The 15,842-nt window shown below is 40.7% G+C and overlaps 17 non-coding genes and 9 pseudogenes across 17 annotated transcripts; all 26 read right to left on the bottom strand.

The window, feature by feature from the left end:
- Window positions 1-3,940: 3,940 nt before the first annotated feature.
- Window positions 3,941-4,059, bottom strand: LOC146044667 (5S ribosomal RNA). Its single transcript, XR_014465104.1, has one exon. It is a non-coding gene; the product is annotated as a 5S ribosomal RNA (ribosomal RNA).
- A 345-nt stretch (window positions 4,060-4,404) lies between these two features.
- On the bottom strand, window positions 4,405-4,523 carry LOC146043735 (5S ribosomal RNA). Its single transcript, XR_014464726.1, has one exon. It is a non-coding gene; the product is annotated as a 5S ribosomal RNA (ribosomal RNA).
- A 344-nt stretch (window positions 4,524-4,867) lies between these two features.
- LOC146043465 (5S ribosomal RNA) lies at window positions 4,868-4,986 on the bottom strand. The gene has a single exon (XR_014464458.1). It is a non-coding gene; the product is annotated as a 5S ribosomal RNA (ribosomal RNA).
- Window positions 4,987-5,331: 345 nt separating this feature from the next.
- On the bottom strand, window positions 5,332-5,450 carry LOC146043232 (5S ribosomal RNA). Its single transcript, XR_014464226.1, has one exon. It is a non-coding gene; the product is annotated as a 5S ribosomal RNA (ribosomal RNA).
- A 345-nt stretch (window positions 5,451-5,795) lies between these two features.
- On the bottom strand, window positions 5,796-5,914 carry LOC146043877 (5S ribosomal RNA; annotated as a pseudogene).
- Window positions 5,915-6,259: 345 nt separating this feature from the next.
- Window positions 6,260-6,378, bottom strand: LOC146043586 (5S ribosomal RNA). The gene has a single exon (XR_014464578.1). It is a non-coding gene; the product is annotated as a 5S ribosomal RNA (ribosomal RNA).
- Window positions 6,379-6,723: 345 nt separating this feature from the next.
- LOC146043254 (5S ribosomal RNA) lies at window positions 6,724-6,842 on the bottom strand. Its single transcript, XR_014464248.1, has one exon. It is a non-coding gene; the product is annotated as a 5S ribosomal RNA (ribosomal RNA).
- A 345-nt stretch (window positions 6,843-7,187) lies between these two features.
- LOC146043584 (5S ribosomal RNA) lies at window positions 7,188-7,306 on the bottom strand. The gene has a single exon (XR_014464575.1). It is a non-coding gene; the product is annotated as a 5S ribosomal RNA (ribosomal RNA).
- Window positions 7,307-7,651: 345 nt separating this feature from the next.
- On the bottom strand, window positions 7,652-7,770 carry LOC146043212 (5S ribosomal RNA). Its single transcript, XR_014464206.1, has one exon. It is a non-coding gene; the product is annotated as a 5S ribosomal RNA (ribosomal RNA).
- Window positions 7,771-8,115: 345 nt separating this feature from the next.
- Window positions 8,116-8,234, bottom strand: LOC146043464 (5S ribosomal RNA). The gene has a single exon (XR_014464457.1). It is a non-coding gene; the product is annotated as a 5S ribosomal RNA (ribosomal RNA).
- Window positions 8,235-8,579: 345 nt separating this feature from the next.
- On the bottom strand, window positions 8,580-8,698 carry LOC146043231 (5S ribosomal RNA). The gene has a single exon (XR_014464225.1). It is a non-coding gene; the product is annotated as a 5S ribosomal RNA (ribosomal RNA).
- A 345-nt stretch (window positions 8,699-9,043) lies between these two features.
- LOC146043764 (5S ribosomal RNA) lies at window positions 9,044-9,162 on the bottom strand. The gene has a single exon (XR_014464756.1). It is a non-coding gene; the product is annotated as a 5S ribosomal RNA (ribosomal RNA).
- A 345-nt stretch (window positions 9,163-9,507) lies between these two features.
- LOC146043583 (5S ribosomal RNA) lies at window positions 9,508-9,626 on the bottom strand. The gene has a single exon (XR_014464574.1). It is a non-coding gene; the product is annotated as a 5S ribosomal RNA (ribosomal RNA).
- A 345-nt stretch (window positions 9,627-9,971) lies between these two features.
- Window positions 9,972-10,090, bottom strand: LOC146043252 (5S ribosomal RNA). Its single transcript, XR_014464245.1, has one exon. It is a non-coding gene; the product is annotated as a 5S ribosomal RNA (ribosomal RNA).
- Window positions 10,091-10,435: 345 nt separating this feature from the next.
- On the bottom strand, window positions 10,436-10,554 carry LOC146043582 (5S ribosomal RNA). Its single transcript, XR_014464573.1, has one exon. It is a non-coding gene; the product is annotated as a 5S ribosomal RNA (ribosomal RNA).
- Window positions 10,555-10,899: 345 nt separating this feature from the next.
- LOC146044299 (5S ribosomal RNA) lies at window positions 10,900-11,018 on the bottom strand (annotated as a pseudogene).
- Window positions 11,019-11,365: 347 nt separating this feature from the next.
- LOC146044223 (5S ribosomal RNA) lies at window positions 11,366-11,484 on the bottom strand (annotated as a pseudogene).
- A 347-nt stretch (window positions 11,485-11,831) lies between these two features.
- Window positions 11,832-11,950, bottom strand: LOC146044120 (5S ribosomal RNA; annotated as a pseudogene).
- Window positions 11,951-12,296: 346 nt separating this feature from the next.
- Window positions 12,297-12,415, bottom strand: LOC146043998 (5S ribosomal RNA; annotated as a pseudogene).
- A 345-nt stretch (window positions 12,416-12,760) lies between these two features.
- LOC146043581 (5S ribosomal RNA) lies at window positions 12,761-12,879 on the bottom strand. Its single transcript, XR_014464572.1, has one exon. It is a non-coding gene; the product is annotated as a 5S ribosomal RNA (ribosomal RNA).
- A 345-nt stretch (window positions 12,880-13,224) lies between these two features.
- On the bottom strand, window positions 13,225-13,343 carry LOC146043251 (5S ribosomal RNA). The gene has a single exon (XR_014464244.1). It is a non-coding gene; the product is annotated as a 5S ribosomal RNA (ribosomal RNA).
- A 345-nt stretch (window positions 13,344-13,688) lies between these two features.
- LOC146043580 (5S ribosomal RNA) lies at window positions 13,689-13,807 on the bottom strand. The gene has a single exon (XR_014464571.1). It is a non-coding gene; the product is annotated as a 5S ribosomal RNA (ribosomal RNA).
- Window positions 13,808-14,152: 345 nt separating this feature from the next.
- LOC146044222 (5S ribosomal RNA) lies at window positions 14,153-14,271 on the bottom strand (annotated as a pseudogene).
- Window positions 14,272-14,618: 347 nt separating this feature from the next.
- Window positions 14,619-14,737, bottom strand: LOC146044221 (5S ribosomal RNA; annotated as a pseudogene).
- A 347-nt stretch (window positions 14,738-15,084) lies between these two features.
- Window positions 15,085-15,203, bottom strand: LOC146044119 (5S ribosomal RNA; annotated as a pseudogene).
- Window positions 15,204-15,549: 346 nt separating this feature from the next.
- On the bottom strand, window positions 15,550-15,668 carry LOC146043996 (5S ribosomal RNA; annotated as a pseudogene).
- Window positions 15,669-15,842: the final 174 nt, after the last annotated feature.

Here is a 15,842-nt window from a genome sequence, read left to right as displayed (position 1 = left end):
TTTCCGGAGAATTATACACGAATTCGATCTCTACGACGTCTGGAGAGCCAAAAATCCCAATGTAAGAGACTACACCTTCTTTTCCCCAGTCCATGGTACTTATTCCCACATTGACTTAGCCTTTTCAGACAAATGGGCTCTACAACAGATAACTAAAGCTTCCATTCTGCCAGTTACGTGGTCGGACCACGCCACATTATGTATACATTGGAATTTGTCCTCTGTTCAGACCCCCCCTAGCCCCTGGCGCCTTGGCGAGTATCTCCTGGTAGATCCGGAGGCACAGCAGATTATCGCTGAAACTCTTTCCCAATATCTAGAAACCAACTCACCAGACGACACGTCACAATTCACATTCTGGTGCGCGCTAAAAGCAGTTGTCCGGGGCTCCGCGATTCAGGCAGCCGCCCGCATTCGCAAAAGAACAACCGCCCACCGAATAAACGTAGAAACCCGAATGGCAGATTTGGAGGCCAAGCACAAAATGTCCCTCCTCTGATTCTAAGATTTATATAATCGTCCTCCTAACATCTCCAGTGGTACGGTTATTTGTGCCAACTTGGGCCGACCACCAGGATACAAGGACATTTGGACATTCTCCACCTACAAATTCATTTATCGCAAATTTCTGACTGGAGTGGTAAATATTCATCCCCTTTCTTTATTCTGGGCATACTAGGACCGGACTCTTCACAATATTCTCCTTATTGTGGTATTGGGGTACCCGACATTTGTAAATGTGTTTTATATACACACTCAGGTGTGCTGTTTTTTATATTGTATGTTGTGTCATTTTCCAAGTGAAGCATTTCTTTATGTAAAGATCATCCAATTTGTTGTTTTAGTTGTTCTAGCGCTGCTGTTTCTCTTTTTTTGTTGTAAGATTTATAAAGACCTCCTGCAGGTCAGGGAGGAATGGAACGTTATAGCCCTACAGGAAGTACATAGATCCCTATCTAAATTGAAACAAAAATTTTACATACAAGGCGATAGAGCGGGTAGACTCCTTGCTAGAAAACTAAGGGGAAAACTTGCTAAAGACCGAATACGATCAATCATAGACGACAGAGGCCTTAAAGTGTCTAACCCAGCGGACATAGCTAATGCCTTTGCTGAATATTACTCTAACCTCTACAACCTGTCGGCAGACCCGACAACCCCACAGCCCTCAACTTCCACTATAGACCAATTCCTAGCACAGATAACTCTCCCTTCCCTCAGCATGAATGCCCTCCACTCACTTTCACAGCCCTGGACAGTGGAGGAGATCAACACAGTTATTGAGTCACTCCCGGCCGAAAAAGCCCCCGGCCCAGACGGCTACACCAACAAATTTTACTCCTGTTTTAAAGATACACTTTCCCCTATTTTGGCCCAATTGTTCAATGAAGCTTCCACATTAGGCAACTTCCCAAAAGAAATGCTGGAAGCTAGGATAGTTGCTTTTCCTAAACCAGGAAAGAACCCAGCTATTATAACCAATTACCGACCCATAGCATTGCTTAATTCAGACGTTAAAATTTATGCCAAATTGATAGCTAACCGACTTAATCCTCTGCTCCCAACCCTCATTAATCAGGATCAAGTGGGGTTTGTGCCAGGTAGACAGTCCCCAGATAACACTAGGAGAATAATTGATTTAGTCAAGGCCTTCTCGGGGTCGGGCGAACGATTACTGTTGTTGTCCCTAGATGCTGAGAAGGCCTTTGACAGACTACACTGGGGCTACCTACATGCGGTTCTGCGTAAATTCGGAATAACGGGACGTGCATTGACATCCATGTCTGCCTTATACTCTTCCCCATCAGCCAGAGTGTTTGTGAGCGGTCTGCTGTCCTCCTCCTTCAGAATCTCCAATGGAACTCGCCAAGGCTGCCCCCTGTCTCCCCTGGTGTTCGCACTTGCTATCGAACCACTAGCCGAGACTATAAGATCATCAAACACCGTTAAAGGGCCGGAGTTATCCGGCGTGACGTATAAAATATGTCTATTTGCGGACGACGTCTTACTTGCCCTCACTGACCCAGAGTACTCCCTGCCCAACCTGCATAAGATCCTAGATGCATACTCCGCAATATCTTATTACAAATTAAATGGACCCAAAACTGAGGCCCTTCCTATAAATTACCACGCTGACCTCCTTCAAACGCTAAGAACCAAGTACCAATATTCCTGGCAAACCAGTAGTCTTAAATACTTGGGAATTCACATCACCCCTTCAACTGGGGATTTAATCCAAGCTAACTATGCCCCGCTCCTCCATAAGATCTCACTGATGTCCACCGATTGGATGATGTTGCACATATCTTGGCTAGGTAGAATTGCGGCTCTGAAAATGATGATACTTCCTAAAATTCTATACCTATTTAGAACCATTCCCCTCCTGGTTCCCTTATCCCTGTTAAATAAATTCCAATCGGCTTTCACTAAATATATTTGGAAAAACGCTAAACCCAGACTGGCCCGGAGGATACTGTCACTCTCAAAACGGGAGGGAGGAGTGGCTTACCCCGATCTGTACAACTACCAAATTGCGAGTATTCTCTCTCAAGTAGGTGCTTGGTTCGCGACAGAAGACCCAAAAGTGTGGGTGACCATGGAACGTAATCTAATGTCCTCATGCTCACTCACAGACTGCCTGTGGCTCTCCTCCTCAATCGACATTCGAACGCTGACAACAATTACCTCTATCATACACACTCGCAAGGCATGGTTGGAGGCGGCAAAATCAGCCTCAGATATTTCATTACCTTGTATACAGCTGTCGCTCCCGGCCATAGCCTCCCAGATACCAAACCTCTCCTTCACTTCATGGGTCTCTCGAGGGGTTCCAACACTCGCAGAGGCTACTTCCTCAGGATCTTTACTAACATACGCACAACTCCAATCCCAATTTTCCCTCCCCCATAGGGACTTCTACAAGTTTCTCCAGCTCAGACATTGGCTATATACGGTAACCACAACTCCCCATGCCGTAACCACACTCCCCCAGTATATTCAGAATAAATTGACATCTGCTGGTAGTAGGGGAGGTATCACCTGGTGGTATAACTTCATGATGACGCCAACGAGCTTCAAAAAATTTCCCTCTTTGATAAAATGGGAACAGGATTTGAATGAAACCATTAGTGAGGAAGAGTGGCACCAAATCTTTCAAATATGTTTCAAACTGTCTAAATGTATCTCACATACCGAACAATACTACAAACTACTGCATCGTTTGTATATGACCCCTGTGTTACTACATAAATTCAGTCCAGCTAACCCGAATCTTTGTTGGCGAAACTGTGGCCGTGTGGGCTCCCTATTCCACATATTCTGGGAATGTCCATACATATCCGGGCTCTGGTCTGCGGTCTTTGCACTTATCTCAAAGGTATTGAAAATCCCCATCTCCCCAACCCCGAAAGTAGCTATTTTCCACTTGATTGGTGGAGGACTCTCCAGCAATGATAGATACATTATGGGTCATATTCTAATCTCTTCAAAAACCCTAGTCGCGCAGTGCTGGCGCTCCACCAGAATCCCAACAATCCCTCAAATAGAACAAGCGGTTCAAAACCACTGCGAACATGAGACAGCAGGAATACGCTACTCTTCCTCGACTGCCAACCCATTAATCAAATGGCTTAGCTGGACTGAATACTGGACCTCTAAACTATGACAGGCCATGACAGAATCCATACTCTGATTACTATCAATATGTTGTTCTTACCACAATAGCTTCAATTACGTATGCCAATTTCTGTATATGAATAGTCTCTATAGTAATAGGTTTATAGATTTGTTAACGAACGCTTGTATTAATGTGTGCCCCCCTTTTATTTCCCCTCCCCCCTAATACCTGTACTATCCCACCCTATTGCAATTTAATGTGTAAAACCAATAAAAATTTAATGTTTAAAAAAAAAAAAAAAACAATTTGCCAGTAATGTGGAAAAACCTACAGCACCTGGTGTTCCCATGTGGTCTCCCAACCAAGTACTAACCAGGCCCAACACTGCTTAGCTTCCAAGATCGGACGAGATTGGGCCTATACAATGTGGTATGGCTGTAGGTGAGATACAATCACTTTTTTGCCCTCTTCTACTTCTATCACCAGGTAAGCTAATACAAAAGTTTACTAACTGTATTTGCTTACTGAAAAAAATCATGCGTTGGTAATGTAAAAAGACCTACAGGACATGATATTAGCAGGGGGTCTTAAATTAAACTACTAAAGAGGCTCAACACTGTTTAGCTGCCAAAAGCAGTTGAAATTGGGCCTAAACAGTGTGGTAAGTCTTTAGGTGATGGCTATTGTGTCTGTTTGACCTCTTCCAAATGTCTGTACTGGCAATAAAAAGAAAACGTTTCCAATTTAAATACCTAGAGAATAAAAACAATTTGCCAGTAATGTGAAAAAACCTACAGCACCTGATGTTCCCATGTGGCCTCCCACCCAAGTACTAACCAGGCCCAACACTGCTTAGCTTCCAAGATCAGACGAGATTGGGCCTATCTAATGTGGTATGGCTGTAGGTGAGATGCAGGCACTTTTTTGCCCTCTTCTACTTCTATCACCAGGTAAGCTAATAAAAAAGTTTCCTAACTGTATTGGCATACTGAAAAAATCATGTGTTGGTAATGTAAAAAGACCTACAGGACATGATATTAGCAGGGGGTCTTAAATTAAACTACTAAAGAGGCTCAACACTGTTTAGCTGCCAAAAGCAGTTGAAATTGGGCCTAAACAGTGTGGTAAGTCTTTAGGTGATGGCTATTGTGTCTGTTTGACCTCTTCCAAATGTCTGTACTGGCAATAAAAAGAAAACGTTTCCAATTTAAATACCTAGAGAATAAAAACAATTTGTCAGTAGTGTGAAAAAACCTACAGCACCTGATTTTCCCATGTGGCCTCCCACCCAAGTACTAACCAGGCCCAACACTGTTTAGCTTCCAAGATCAGACGAGATTGGGCCTATCCAATGTGGTATGGCTGTAGGTGAGATACAGGCACTTTTTTGCCCTCTTCTACTTCTATCACCAGATAAGCTAATAAAAAAGTTTCCTAACTGTATTGGCATACTGAAAAAAATCATGTGTTGGTAATGTAAAAAGACCTACAGGACATGATATTAGCAGGGGGTCTTAAATTAAACTACTAAAGAGGCTCAACACTGTTTAGCTGCCAAAAGCAGTTGGAATTGGGCCTAAACAGTGTGGTAAGTCTTTAGGTGATGGCTATTGTGTCTGTTTGACCTCTTCCAAATGTCTGTACTGGCAATAAAAAGAAAAAGTTTCCAATTTAAATAGCTAGAGAATAAAAACAATTTGCCAGTAATGTGGAAAAACCTATAGCACCTGGTGTTCCCATGTGGTCTCCCACCCAAGTACTAACCAGGCCCAACACTGCTTAGCTTCCAAGATCAGACGAGATTGGGCCTATCCAATGTGGTATGGCTGTAGGTGAGATACAAGCCCTTTTTTGCCCTCTTCTACTTCTATCACCAGGTAAGCTAATAAAAAAGTTTCCTAACTGTATTGGCATACTGAAAAAAATCATGTGTTGGTAATGTAAAAAGACCTACAGGACATGATATTAGCAGGGGGTCTTAAATTAAACTACTAAAGAGGCTCAACACTGTTTAGCTGCCAAAAGCAGTTGGAATTGGGCATAAACAGTGTGGTAAGTCTTTAGGTGATGGCTATTGTGTTTGTTTGACCTCTTCCAAATGTCTGTACTGGCAATAAAAAGAAAACGTTTCCAATTTAAATACCTAGAGAATAAAAACAATTTGCCAGTAATGTGAAAAAACCTACAGCACCTGATGTTCCCATGTGGCCTCCCACCCAAGTACTAACCAGGCCCAACACTGCTTAGCTTCCAAGATCAAACAAGATTGGGCCTATCCAATGTGGTATGGCTGTAGGTGAGATACAGGCACTTGTTTGCCCTCTTCTACTTCTATCACCAGGTAAGCTAATAAAAAAGTTTCCTAACTGTATTGGCATACTGAAAAAAATCATGTGTTGGTAATGTAAAAAGACCTACAGGACATGATATTAGCAGGGGGTCTTAAATTAAACTACTAAAGAGGCTCAACACTGCTTAGCTGCCAAAAGCAGTTGGAATTGGGCCTAAACAGTGTGGTAAGTCTTTAGGTGATGGCTATTGTGTCTGTTTGACCTCTTCCAAATGTCTGTACTTGCAATAAAAAGAAAAAGTTTCCAATTTAAATAGCTAGAGAATAAAAACAATTTGCCAGTAATGTGAAAAAACCTACAGCACCTGGTGTTCCCATGTGGTCTCCCAACCAAGTACTAACCAGGCCCAAGACTGCTTAGCTTCCAAGATCAGACGAGATTGGGCCTATACAATGTGGTATGGCTGTAGGTGAGATACAATCACTTTTTTGCCCTCTTCTACTTCTATCACCAGGTAAGCTAATACAAAAGTTTACTAACTGTATTTGCTTACTGAAAAAAATCATGCGTTGGTAATGTAAAAAGACCTACAGGACATGATATTAGCAGGGGGTCTTAAATTAAACTACTAAAGAGGCTCAACACTGTTTAGCTGCCAAAAGCAGTTGAAATTGGGCCTAAACAGTGTGGTAAGTCTTTAGGTGATGGCTATTGTGTCTGTTTGACCTCTTCCAAATGTCTGTACTGGCAATAAAAAGAAAACGTTTCCAATTTAAATAGCTAGAGAATAAAAACAATTTGCCAGTAATGTGAAAAAACCTACAACACCAGATGTTCCCATGTGGTCTCCCACCCAAGTACTAACCAGGCCCAACACTGCTTAGCTTCCAAGATCAGACGAGATTGGGCCTATCCAATGTGGTATGGCTGTAGGTGAGATACAGGCACTTTTTTGCCCTCTTCTACTTCTATCACCAGGTAAGCTAATAAAAAAGTTTCCTAACTGTATTGGCTTACTGAAAAAAATCATGTGTTGGTAATGTAAAAAGACCTACAGGACATGATATTAGCAGGGGGTCTTAAATTAAACTACTAAAGAGGCTCAACACTGTTTAGCTGCCAAAAGCAGTTGGAATTGGGCCTAAACAGTGTGGTAAGTCTTTAGGTGATGGCTATTGTGTCTGTTTGACCTCTTCCAAATGTCTTTACTGGCAATAAAAAGAAAACGTTTAGAATTTAAATAGCAAGAGAATAAAAACAATTTGCCAGTTATGTGAAAAAACCTACAGCACCTGGTGTTCCCATGTGGTCTCCCAACCAAGTACTAACCAGGCCCAAGACTGCTTAGCTTCCAAGATCAGACGAGATTGGGCCTATACAATGTGGTATGGCTGTAGGTGAGATACAATCACTTTTTTGCCCTCTTCTACTTCTATCACCAGGTAAGCTAATACAAAAGTTTACTAACTGTATTTGCTTACTGAAAAAAATCATGCGTTGGTAATGTAAAAAGACCTACAGGACATGATATTAGCAGGGGGTCTTAAATTAAACTACTAAAGAGGCTCAACACTGTTTAGCTGCCAAAAGCAGTTGAAATTGGGCCTAAACAGTGTGGTAAGTCTTTAGGTGATGGCTATTGTGTCTGTTTGACCTCTTCCAAATGTCTGTACTGGCAATAAAAAGAAAACGTTTCCAATTTAAATAGCTAGAGAATAAAAACAATTTGCCAGTAATGTGAAAAAACCTACAACACCTGATGTTCCCATGTGGTCTCCCACCCAAGTACTAACCAGGCCCAACACTGCTTAGCTTCCAAGATCAGACGAGATTGGGCCTATCCAATGTGGTATGGCTGTAGGTGAGATACAGGCACTTTTTTGCCCTCTTCTACTTCTATCACCAGGTAAGCTAATAAAAAAGTTTCCTAACTGTATTGGCTTACTAAAAAAAATCATGTGTTGGTAATGTAAAAAGACCTACAGGACATGATATTAGCGGGGGGTCTTAAATTAAACTACTAAAGAGGCTCAACACTGTTTAGCTGCCAAAAGCAGTTGAAATTGGGCCTAAACAGTGTGGTAAGTCTTTAGGTGATGGCTATTGTGTCTGTTTGACCTCTTCCAAATGTCTGTACTGGCAATAAAAAGAAAACGTTTCCAATTTAAATACCTAGAGAATAAAAACAATTTGTCAGTAGTGTGAAAAAACCTACAGCACCTGATTTTCCCATGTGGCCTCCCACCCAAGTACTAACCAGGCCCAACACTGTTTAGCTTCCAAGATCAGACGAGATTGGGCCTATCCAATGTGGTATGGCTGTAGGTGAGATACAGGCACTTTTTTGCCCTCTTCTACTTCTATCACCAGGTAAGCTAATAAAAAAGTTTCCTAACTGTATTGGCATACTGAAAAAAATCATGTGTTGGTAATGTAAAAAGACCTACAGGACATGATATTAGCAGGGGGTCTTAAATTAAACTACTAAAGAGGCTCAACACTGTTTAGCTGCCAAAAGCAGTTGGAATTGGGCCTAAACAGTGTGGTAAGTCTTTAGGTGATGGCTATTGTGTCTGTTTGACCTCTTCCAAATGTCTGTACTGGCAATAAAAAGAAAAAGTTTCCAATTTAAATAGCTAGAGAATAAAAACAATTTGCCAGTAATGTGGAAAAACCTATAGCACCTGGTGTTCCCATGTGGTCTCCCACCCAAGTACTAACCAGGCCCAACACTGCTTAGCTTCCAAGATCAGACGAGATTGGGCCTATCCAATGTGGTATGGCTGTAGGTGAGATACAAGCCCTTTTTTGCCCTCTTCTACTTCTATCACCAGGTAAGCTAATAAAAAAGTTTCCTAACTGTATTGGCATACTGAAAAAAATCATGTGTTGGTAATGTAAAAAGACCTACAGGACATGATATTAGCAGGGGGTCTTAAATTAAACTACTAAAGAGGCTCAACACTGTTTAGCTGCCAAAAGCAGTTGGAATTGGGCATAAACAGTGTGGTAAGTCTTTAGGTGATGGCTATTGTGTTTGTTTGACCTCTTCCAAATGTCTGTACTGGCAATAAAAAGAAAACGTTTCCAATTTAAATACCTAGAGAATAAAAACAATTTGCCAGTAATGTGAAAAAACCTACAGCACCTGATGTTCCCATGTGGCCTCCCACCCAAGTACTAACCAGGCCCAACACTGCTTAGCTTCCAAGATCAGACAAGATTGGGCCTATCCAATGTGGTATGGCTGTAGGTGAGATACAGGCACTTGTTTGCCCTCTTCTACTTCTATCACCAGGTAAGCTAATAAAAAAGTTTCCTAACTGTATTGGCATACTGAAAAAAATCATGTGTTGGTAATGTAAAAAGACCTACAGGACATGATATTAGCAGGGGGTCTTAAATTAAACTACTAAAGAGGCTCAACACTGCTTAGCTGCCAAAAGCAGTTGGAATTGGGCCTAAACAGTGTGGTAAGTCTTTAGGTGATGGCTATTGTGTCTGTTTGACCTCTTCCAAATGTCTGTACTTGCAATAAAAAGAAAAAGTTTCCAATTTAAATAGCTAGAGAATAAAAACAATTTGCCAGTAATGTGAAAAAACCTACAGCACCTGGTGTTCCCATGTGGTCTCCCAACCAAGTACTAACCAGGCCCAAGACTGCTTAGCTTCCAAGATCAGACGAGATTGGGCCTATACAATGTGGTATGGCTGTAGGTGAGATACAATCACTTTTTTGCCCTCTTCTACTTCTATCACCAGGTAAGCTAATACAAAAGTTTACTAACTGTATTTGCTTACTGAAAAAAATCATGCGTTGGTAATGTAAAAAGACCTACAGGACATGATATTAGCAGGGGGTCTTAAATTAAACTACTAAAGAGGCTCAACACTGTTTAGCTGCCAAAAGCAGTTGAAATTGGGCCTAAACAGTGTGGTAAGTCTTTAGGTGATGGCTATTGTGTCTGTTTGACCTCTTCCAAATGTCTGTACTGGCAATAAAAAGAAAACGTTTCCAATTTAAATAGCTAGAGAATAAAAACAATTTGCCAGTAATGTGAAAAAACCTACAACACCAGATGTTCCCATGTGGTCTCCCACCCAAGTACTAACCAGGCCCAACACTGCTTAGCTTCCAAGATCAGACGAGATTGGGCCTATCCAATGTGGTATGGCTGTAGGTGAGATACAGGCACTTTTTTGCCCTCTTCTACTTCTATCACCAGGTAAGCTAATAAAAAAGTTTCCTAACTGTATTGGCTTACTGAAAAAAATCATGTGTTGGTAATGTAAAAAGACCTACAGGACATGATATTAGCAGGGGGTCTTAAATTAAACTACTAAAGAGGCTCAACACTGTTTAGCTGCCAAAAGCAGTTGGAATTGGGCCTAAACAGTGTGGTAAGTCTTTAGGTGATGGCTATTGTGTCTGTTTGACCTCTTCCAAATGTCTTTACTGGCAATAAAAAGAAAACGTTTAGAATTTAAATAGCAAGAGAATAAAAACAATTTGCCAGTTATGTGAAAAAACCTACAGCACCTGGTGTTCCCATGTGGTCTCCCAACCAAGTACTAACCAGGCCCAAGACTGCTTAGCTTCCAAGATCAGACGAGATTGGGCCTATACAATGTGGTATGGCTGTAGGTGAGATACAATCACTTTTTTGCCCTCTTCTACTTCTATCACCAGGTAAGCTAATACAAAAGTTTACTAACTGTATTTGCTTACTGAAAAAAATCATGTGTTGGTAATGTAAAAAGACCTACAGGACATGATATTAGCAGGGGGTCTTAAATTAAACTACTAAAGAGGCTCAACACTGTTTAGCTGCCAAAAGCAGTTGAAATTGGGCCTAAACAGTGTGGTAAGTCTTTAGGTGATGGCTATTGTGTCTGTTTGACCTCTTCCAAATGTCTGTACTGGCAATAAAAAGAAAACGTTTCCAATTTAAATAGCTAGAGAATAAAAACAATTTGCCAGTAATGTGAAAAAACCTACAGCACCTGGTGTTCCCATGTGGTCTCTCACCCAAGTACTAACCAGGGACAATACTGCTTAGCTTCCAAGATCATACGAGATTGGGCCTATTCAATGTGGTATGGCTGTAGGTGAGATACAGGCACTTTTTTTTGCCCTCTTCTACTTCTATCACCAGGTAAGCTAATAAAAAAGTTTCCTAACTGTATTGGCTTACTGAAAAAAATCATGTGTTGGTAATGTAAAAAGACCTACAGGACATGATATTAGCGGGGGGTCTTAAATTAAACTACTAAAGAGGCTCAACACTGTTTAGCTGCCAAAAGCAGTTGAAATTGGGCCTAAATAGTGTGGTAAGTCTTTAGGTGATGGCAATTGTGTGTGTTTGACCTCTTCCAAATGTCTTTACTGGCAATAAAAAGAAAACGTTTCCAATTTAAATAGCAAGAGAATAAAAACAATTTGCCAGTAATGTGAAAAAACCTACAGCACCTGGTGTTCCCATGTGGTCTCTCACCCAAGTACTAACCAGGGCCAATACTGCTTAGCTTCCAAGATCATACGAGATTGGGCCTATTCAATGTGGTATGGCTGTAGGTGAGATACAGGCACTTTTTTTTGCCCTCTTCTACTTCTATCACCAGGTAAGCTAATAAAAAAGTTTCCTAACTGTATTGGCTTACTGAAAAAAATCATGTGTTGGTAATGTAAAAAGACCTACAGGACATGATATTAGCAGGGGGTCTTAAATTAAACTACTAAAGAGGCTCAACACTGTTTAGCTGCCAAAAGCAGTTGGAATTGGGCCTGAACAGTGTGGTAAGTCTTTAGGTGATGGCTATTGTGTCTGTTTGACCTCTTCCAAATGCCTGTACTGGCAATAAAAAGAAAAAGTTTCCAATTTAAATAGCTAGAGAATAAAAACAATTTGCCAGTAATGTGAAAAAACCTACAGCACCTGGTGTTCCCATGTGGACTCCCAACGAAGTACTAAACAGGCCCAACACTGCTTAGCTTCCAAAATCAGACGAGATTGGGCCTATCCAATGTGGAATGGCTGTAGGTGAGATACAGGCACTTTTTTGCTCTCTTCTACTTCTATCACCATGTAATCTAATAAAAAAGTTTCCTAACTGTATTGGCTTACTGAAAAAAAATCATGTGTTGGTAATGTAAAAAGACCTACAGGACATGATATTAGCAGGGGGTTTTAAATTAAACTACTAAAGAGGCTCAACACTGTTTAGCTGCCAAAAGCAGTTGGAATTGGGCCTAAACAGTGTGGTAAGTTTTTAGGTGATGGCTATTGTGTCTGTTTGACCTCTTCCAAATGTCTGTACTGGCAATAAAAAGAAAAAGTTTCCAATTTAAATAGCTAGAGAATAAAAACAATTTGCCAGTAATGTGAAAAAACCTACAGCACCTGGTGTTCCCATGTGGTCTCCCACCCAAGTACTAACCAGGCCCACCACTGCTTAGCTTCCAAGATCAGACAAGACTGGGCCTATCCAATGTGGTATGGCTGTAAGTGAGATACAGGCACTTTTTTGCCCTCTTCTACTTCTATCACCAGGTAAGCTAATAAAAAAGTTTCCTAACTGTATTGGCTTACTGAAAAAAATCATGTTTTGGTAATGTAAAAAGACCTACAGGACATGATATTAGCAGGGGGTCTTAAATTAAACTACTAAAGAGGCTCAACACTGCTTAGCTGCCAAAAGCAGTTGGAATTGGGCCTAAACAGTGTGGTAAGTCTTTAGGTGATGGCTATTGTGTCTGTTTGACCTCTTCCAAATGTCTGTACTTGCAATAAAAAGAAAAAGTTTCCAATTTAAATAGCTAGAGAATAAAAACAATTTGCCAGTAATGTGAAAAAACCTACAGCACCTGGTGTTCCCATGTGGTCTCCCAACCAAGTACTAACCAGGCCCAAGACTGCTTAGCTTCCAAGATCAGACGAGATTGGGCCTATACAATGTGGTATGGCTGTAGGTGAGATACAATCACTTTTTTGCCCTCTTCTACTTCTATCACCAGGTAAGCTAATACAAAAGTTTACTAACTGTATTTGCTTACTGAAAAAAATCATGCGTTGGTAATGTAAAAAGACCTACAGGACATGATATTAGCAGGGGGTCTTAAATTAAACTACTAAAGAGGCTCAACACTGTTTAGCTGCCAAAAGCAGTTGAAATTGGGCCTAAACAGTGTGGTAAGTCTTTAGGTGATGGCTATTGTGTCTGTTTGACCTCTTCCAAATGTCTGTACTGGCAATAAAAAGAAAACGTTTCCAATTTAAATAGCTAGAGAATAAAAACAATTTGCCAGTAATGTGAAAAAACCTACAACACCAGATGTTCCCATGTGGTCTCCCACCCAAGTACTAACCAGGCCCAACACTGCTTAGCTTCCAAGATCAGACGAGATTGGGCCTATCCAATGTGGTATGGCTGTAGGTGAGATACAGGCACTTTTTTGCCCTCTTCTACTTCTATCACCAGGTAAGCTAATAAAAAAGTTTCCTAACTGTATTGGCTTACTGAAAAAAATCATGTGTTGGTAATGTAAAAAGACCTACAGGACATGATATTAGCAGGGGGTCTTAAATTAAACTACTAAAGAGGCTCAACACTGTTTAGCTGCCAAAAGCAGTTGGAATTGGGCCTAAACAGTGTGGTAAGTCTTTAGGTGATGGCTATTGTGTCTGTTTGACCTCTTCCAAATGTCTTTACTGGCAATAAAAAGAAAACGTTTAGAATTTAAATAGCAAGAGAATAAAAACAATTTGCCAGTTATGTGAAAAAACCTACAGCACCTGGTGTTCCCATGTGGTCTCCCAACCAAGTACTAACCAGGCCCAAGACTGCTTAGCTTCCAAGATCAGACGAGATTGGGCCTATACAATGTGGTATGGCTGTAGGTGAGATACAATCACTTTTTTGCCCTCTTCTACTTCTATCACCAGGTAAGCTAATACAAAAGTTTACTAACTGTATTTGCTTACTGAAAAAAATCATGTGTTGGTAATGTAAAAAGACCTACAGGACATGATATTAGCAGGGGGTCTTAAATTAAACTACTAAAGAGGCTCAACACTGTTTAGCTGCCAAAAGCAGTTGAAATTGGGCCTAAACAGTGTGGTAAGTCTTTAGGTGATGGCTATTGTGTCTGTTTGACCTCTTCCAAATGTCTGTACTGGCAATAAAAAGAAAACGTTTCCAATTTAAATAGCTAGAGAATAAAAACAATTTGCCAGTAATGTGAAAAAACCTACAGCACCTGGTGTTCCCATGTGGTCTCTCACCCAAGTACTAACCAGGGCCAATACTGCTTAGCTTCCAAGATCATACGAGATTGGGCCTATTCAATGTGGTATGGCTGTAGGTGAGATACAGGCACTTTTTTTTGCCCTCTTCTACTTCTATCACCAGGTAAGCTAATAAAAAAGTTTCCTAACTGTATTGGCTTACTGAAAAAAATCATGTGTTGGTAATGTAAAAAGACCTACAGGACATGATATTAGCGGGGGGTCTTAAATTAAACTACTAAAGAGGCTCAACACTGTTTAGCTGCCAAAAGCAGTTGAAATTGGGCCTAAATAGTGTGGTAAGTCTTTAGGTGATGGCAATTGTGTGTGTTTGACCTCTTCCAAATGTCTTTACTGGCAATAAAAAGAAAACGTTTCCAATTTAAATAGCAAGAGAATAAAAACAATTTGCCAGTAATGTGAAAAAACCTACAGCACCTGGTGTTCCCATGTGGTCTCTCACCCAAGTACTAACCAGGGCCAATACTGCTTAGCTTCCAAGATCATACGAGATTGGGCCTATTCAATGTGGTATGGCTGTAGGTGAGATACAGGCACTTTTTTTTGCCCTCTTCTACTTCTATCACCAGGTAAGCTAATAAAAAAGTTTCCTAACTGTATTGGCTTACTGAAAAAAATCATGTGTTGGTAATGTAAAAAGACCTACAGGACATGATATTAGCAGGGGGTCTTAAATTAAACTACTAAAGAGGCTCAACACTGTTTAGCTGCCAAAAGCAGTTGGAATTGGGCCTGAACAGTGTGGTAAGTCTTTAGGTGATGGCTATTGTGTCTGTTTGACCTCTTCCAAATGCCTGTACTGGCAATAAAAAGAAAAAGTTTCCAATTTAAATAGCTAGAGAATAAAAACAATTTGCCAGTAATGTGAAAAAACCTACAGCACCTGGTGTTCCCATGTGGACTCCCAACGAAGTACTAAACAGGCCCAACACTGCTTAGCTTCCAAAATCAGACGAGATTGGGCCTATCCAATGTGGAATGGCTGTAGGTGAGATACAGGCACTTTTTTGCTCTCTTCTACTTCTATCACCATGTAATCTAATAAAAAAGTTTCCTAACTGTATTGGCTTACTGAAAAAAAATCATGTGTTGGTAATGTAAAAAGACCTACAGGACATGATATTAGCAGGGGGTTTTAAATTAAACTACTAAAGAGGCTCAACACTGTTTAGCTGCCAAAAGCAGTTGGAATTGGGCCTAAACAGTGTGGTAAGTTTTTAGGTGATGGCTATTGTGTCTGTTTGACCTCTTCCAAATGTCTGTACTGGCAATAAAAAGAAAAAGTTTCCAATTTAAATAGCTAGAGAATAAAAACAATTTGCCAGTAATGTGAAAAAACCTACAGCACCTGGTGTTCCCATGTGGTCTCCCACCCAAGTACTAACCAGGCCCACCACTGCTTAGCTTCCAAGATCAGACAAGACTGGGCCTATCCAATGTGGTATGGCTGTAAGTGAGATACAGGCACTTTTTTGCCCTCTTCTACTTCTATCACCAGGTAAGCTAATAAAAAAGTTTCCTAACTGTATTGGCTTACTGAAAAAAATCATGTTTTGGTAATGTAAAAAGACCTACAGGACATTATATTAGCAGGGGGTCTTAAATTAAACTACTAAAGAGGCTCAACAC

Source organism: Crinia signifera, chromosome 19 (genome assembly GCF_055691185.1).
Source record: "Crinia signifera chromosome 19, ASM5569118v1, whole genome shotgun sequence".
Classification (NCBI taxonomy): Eukaryota; Metazoa; Chordata; class Amphibia; order Anura; family Myobatrachidae; genus Crinia; species Crinia signifera.
The sequence above is the reverse complement of the archived record's forward strand: the minus strand, read 5'-3'. Positions and strand labels throughout refer to the sequence as shown.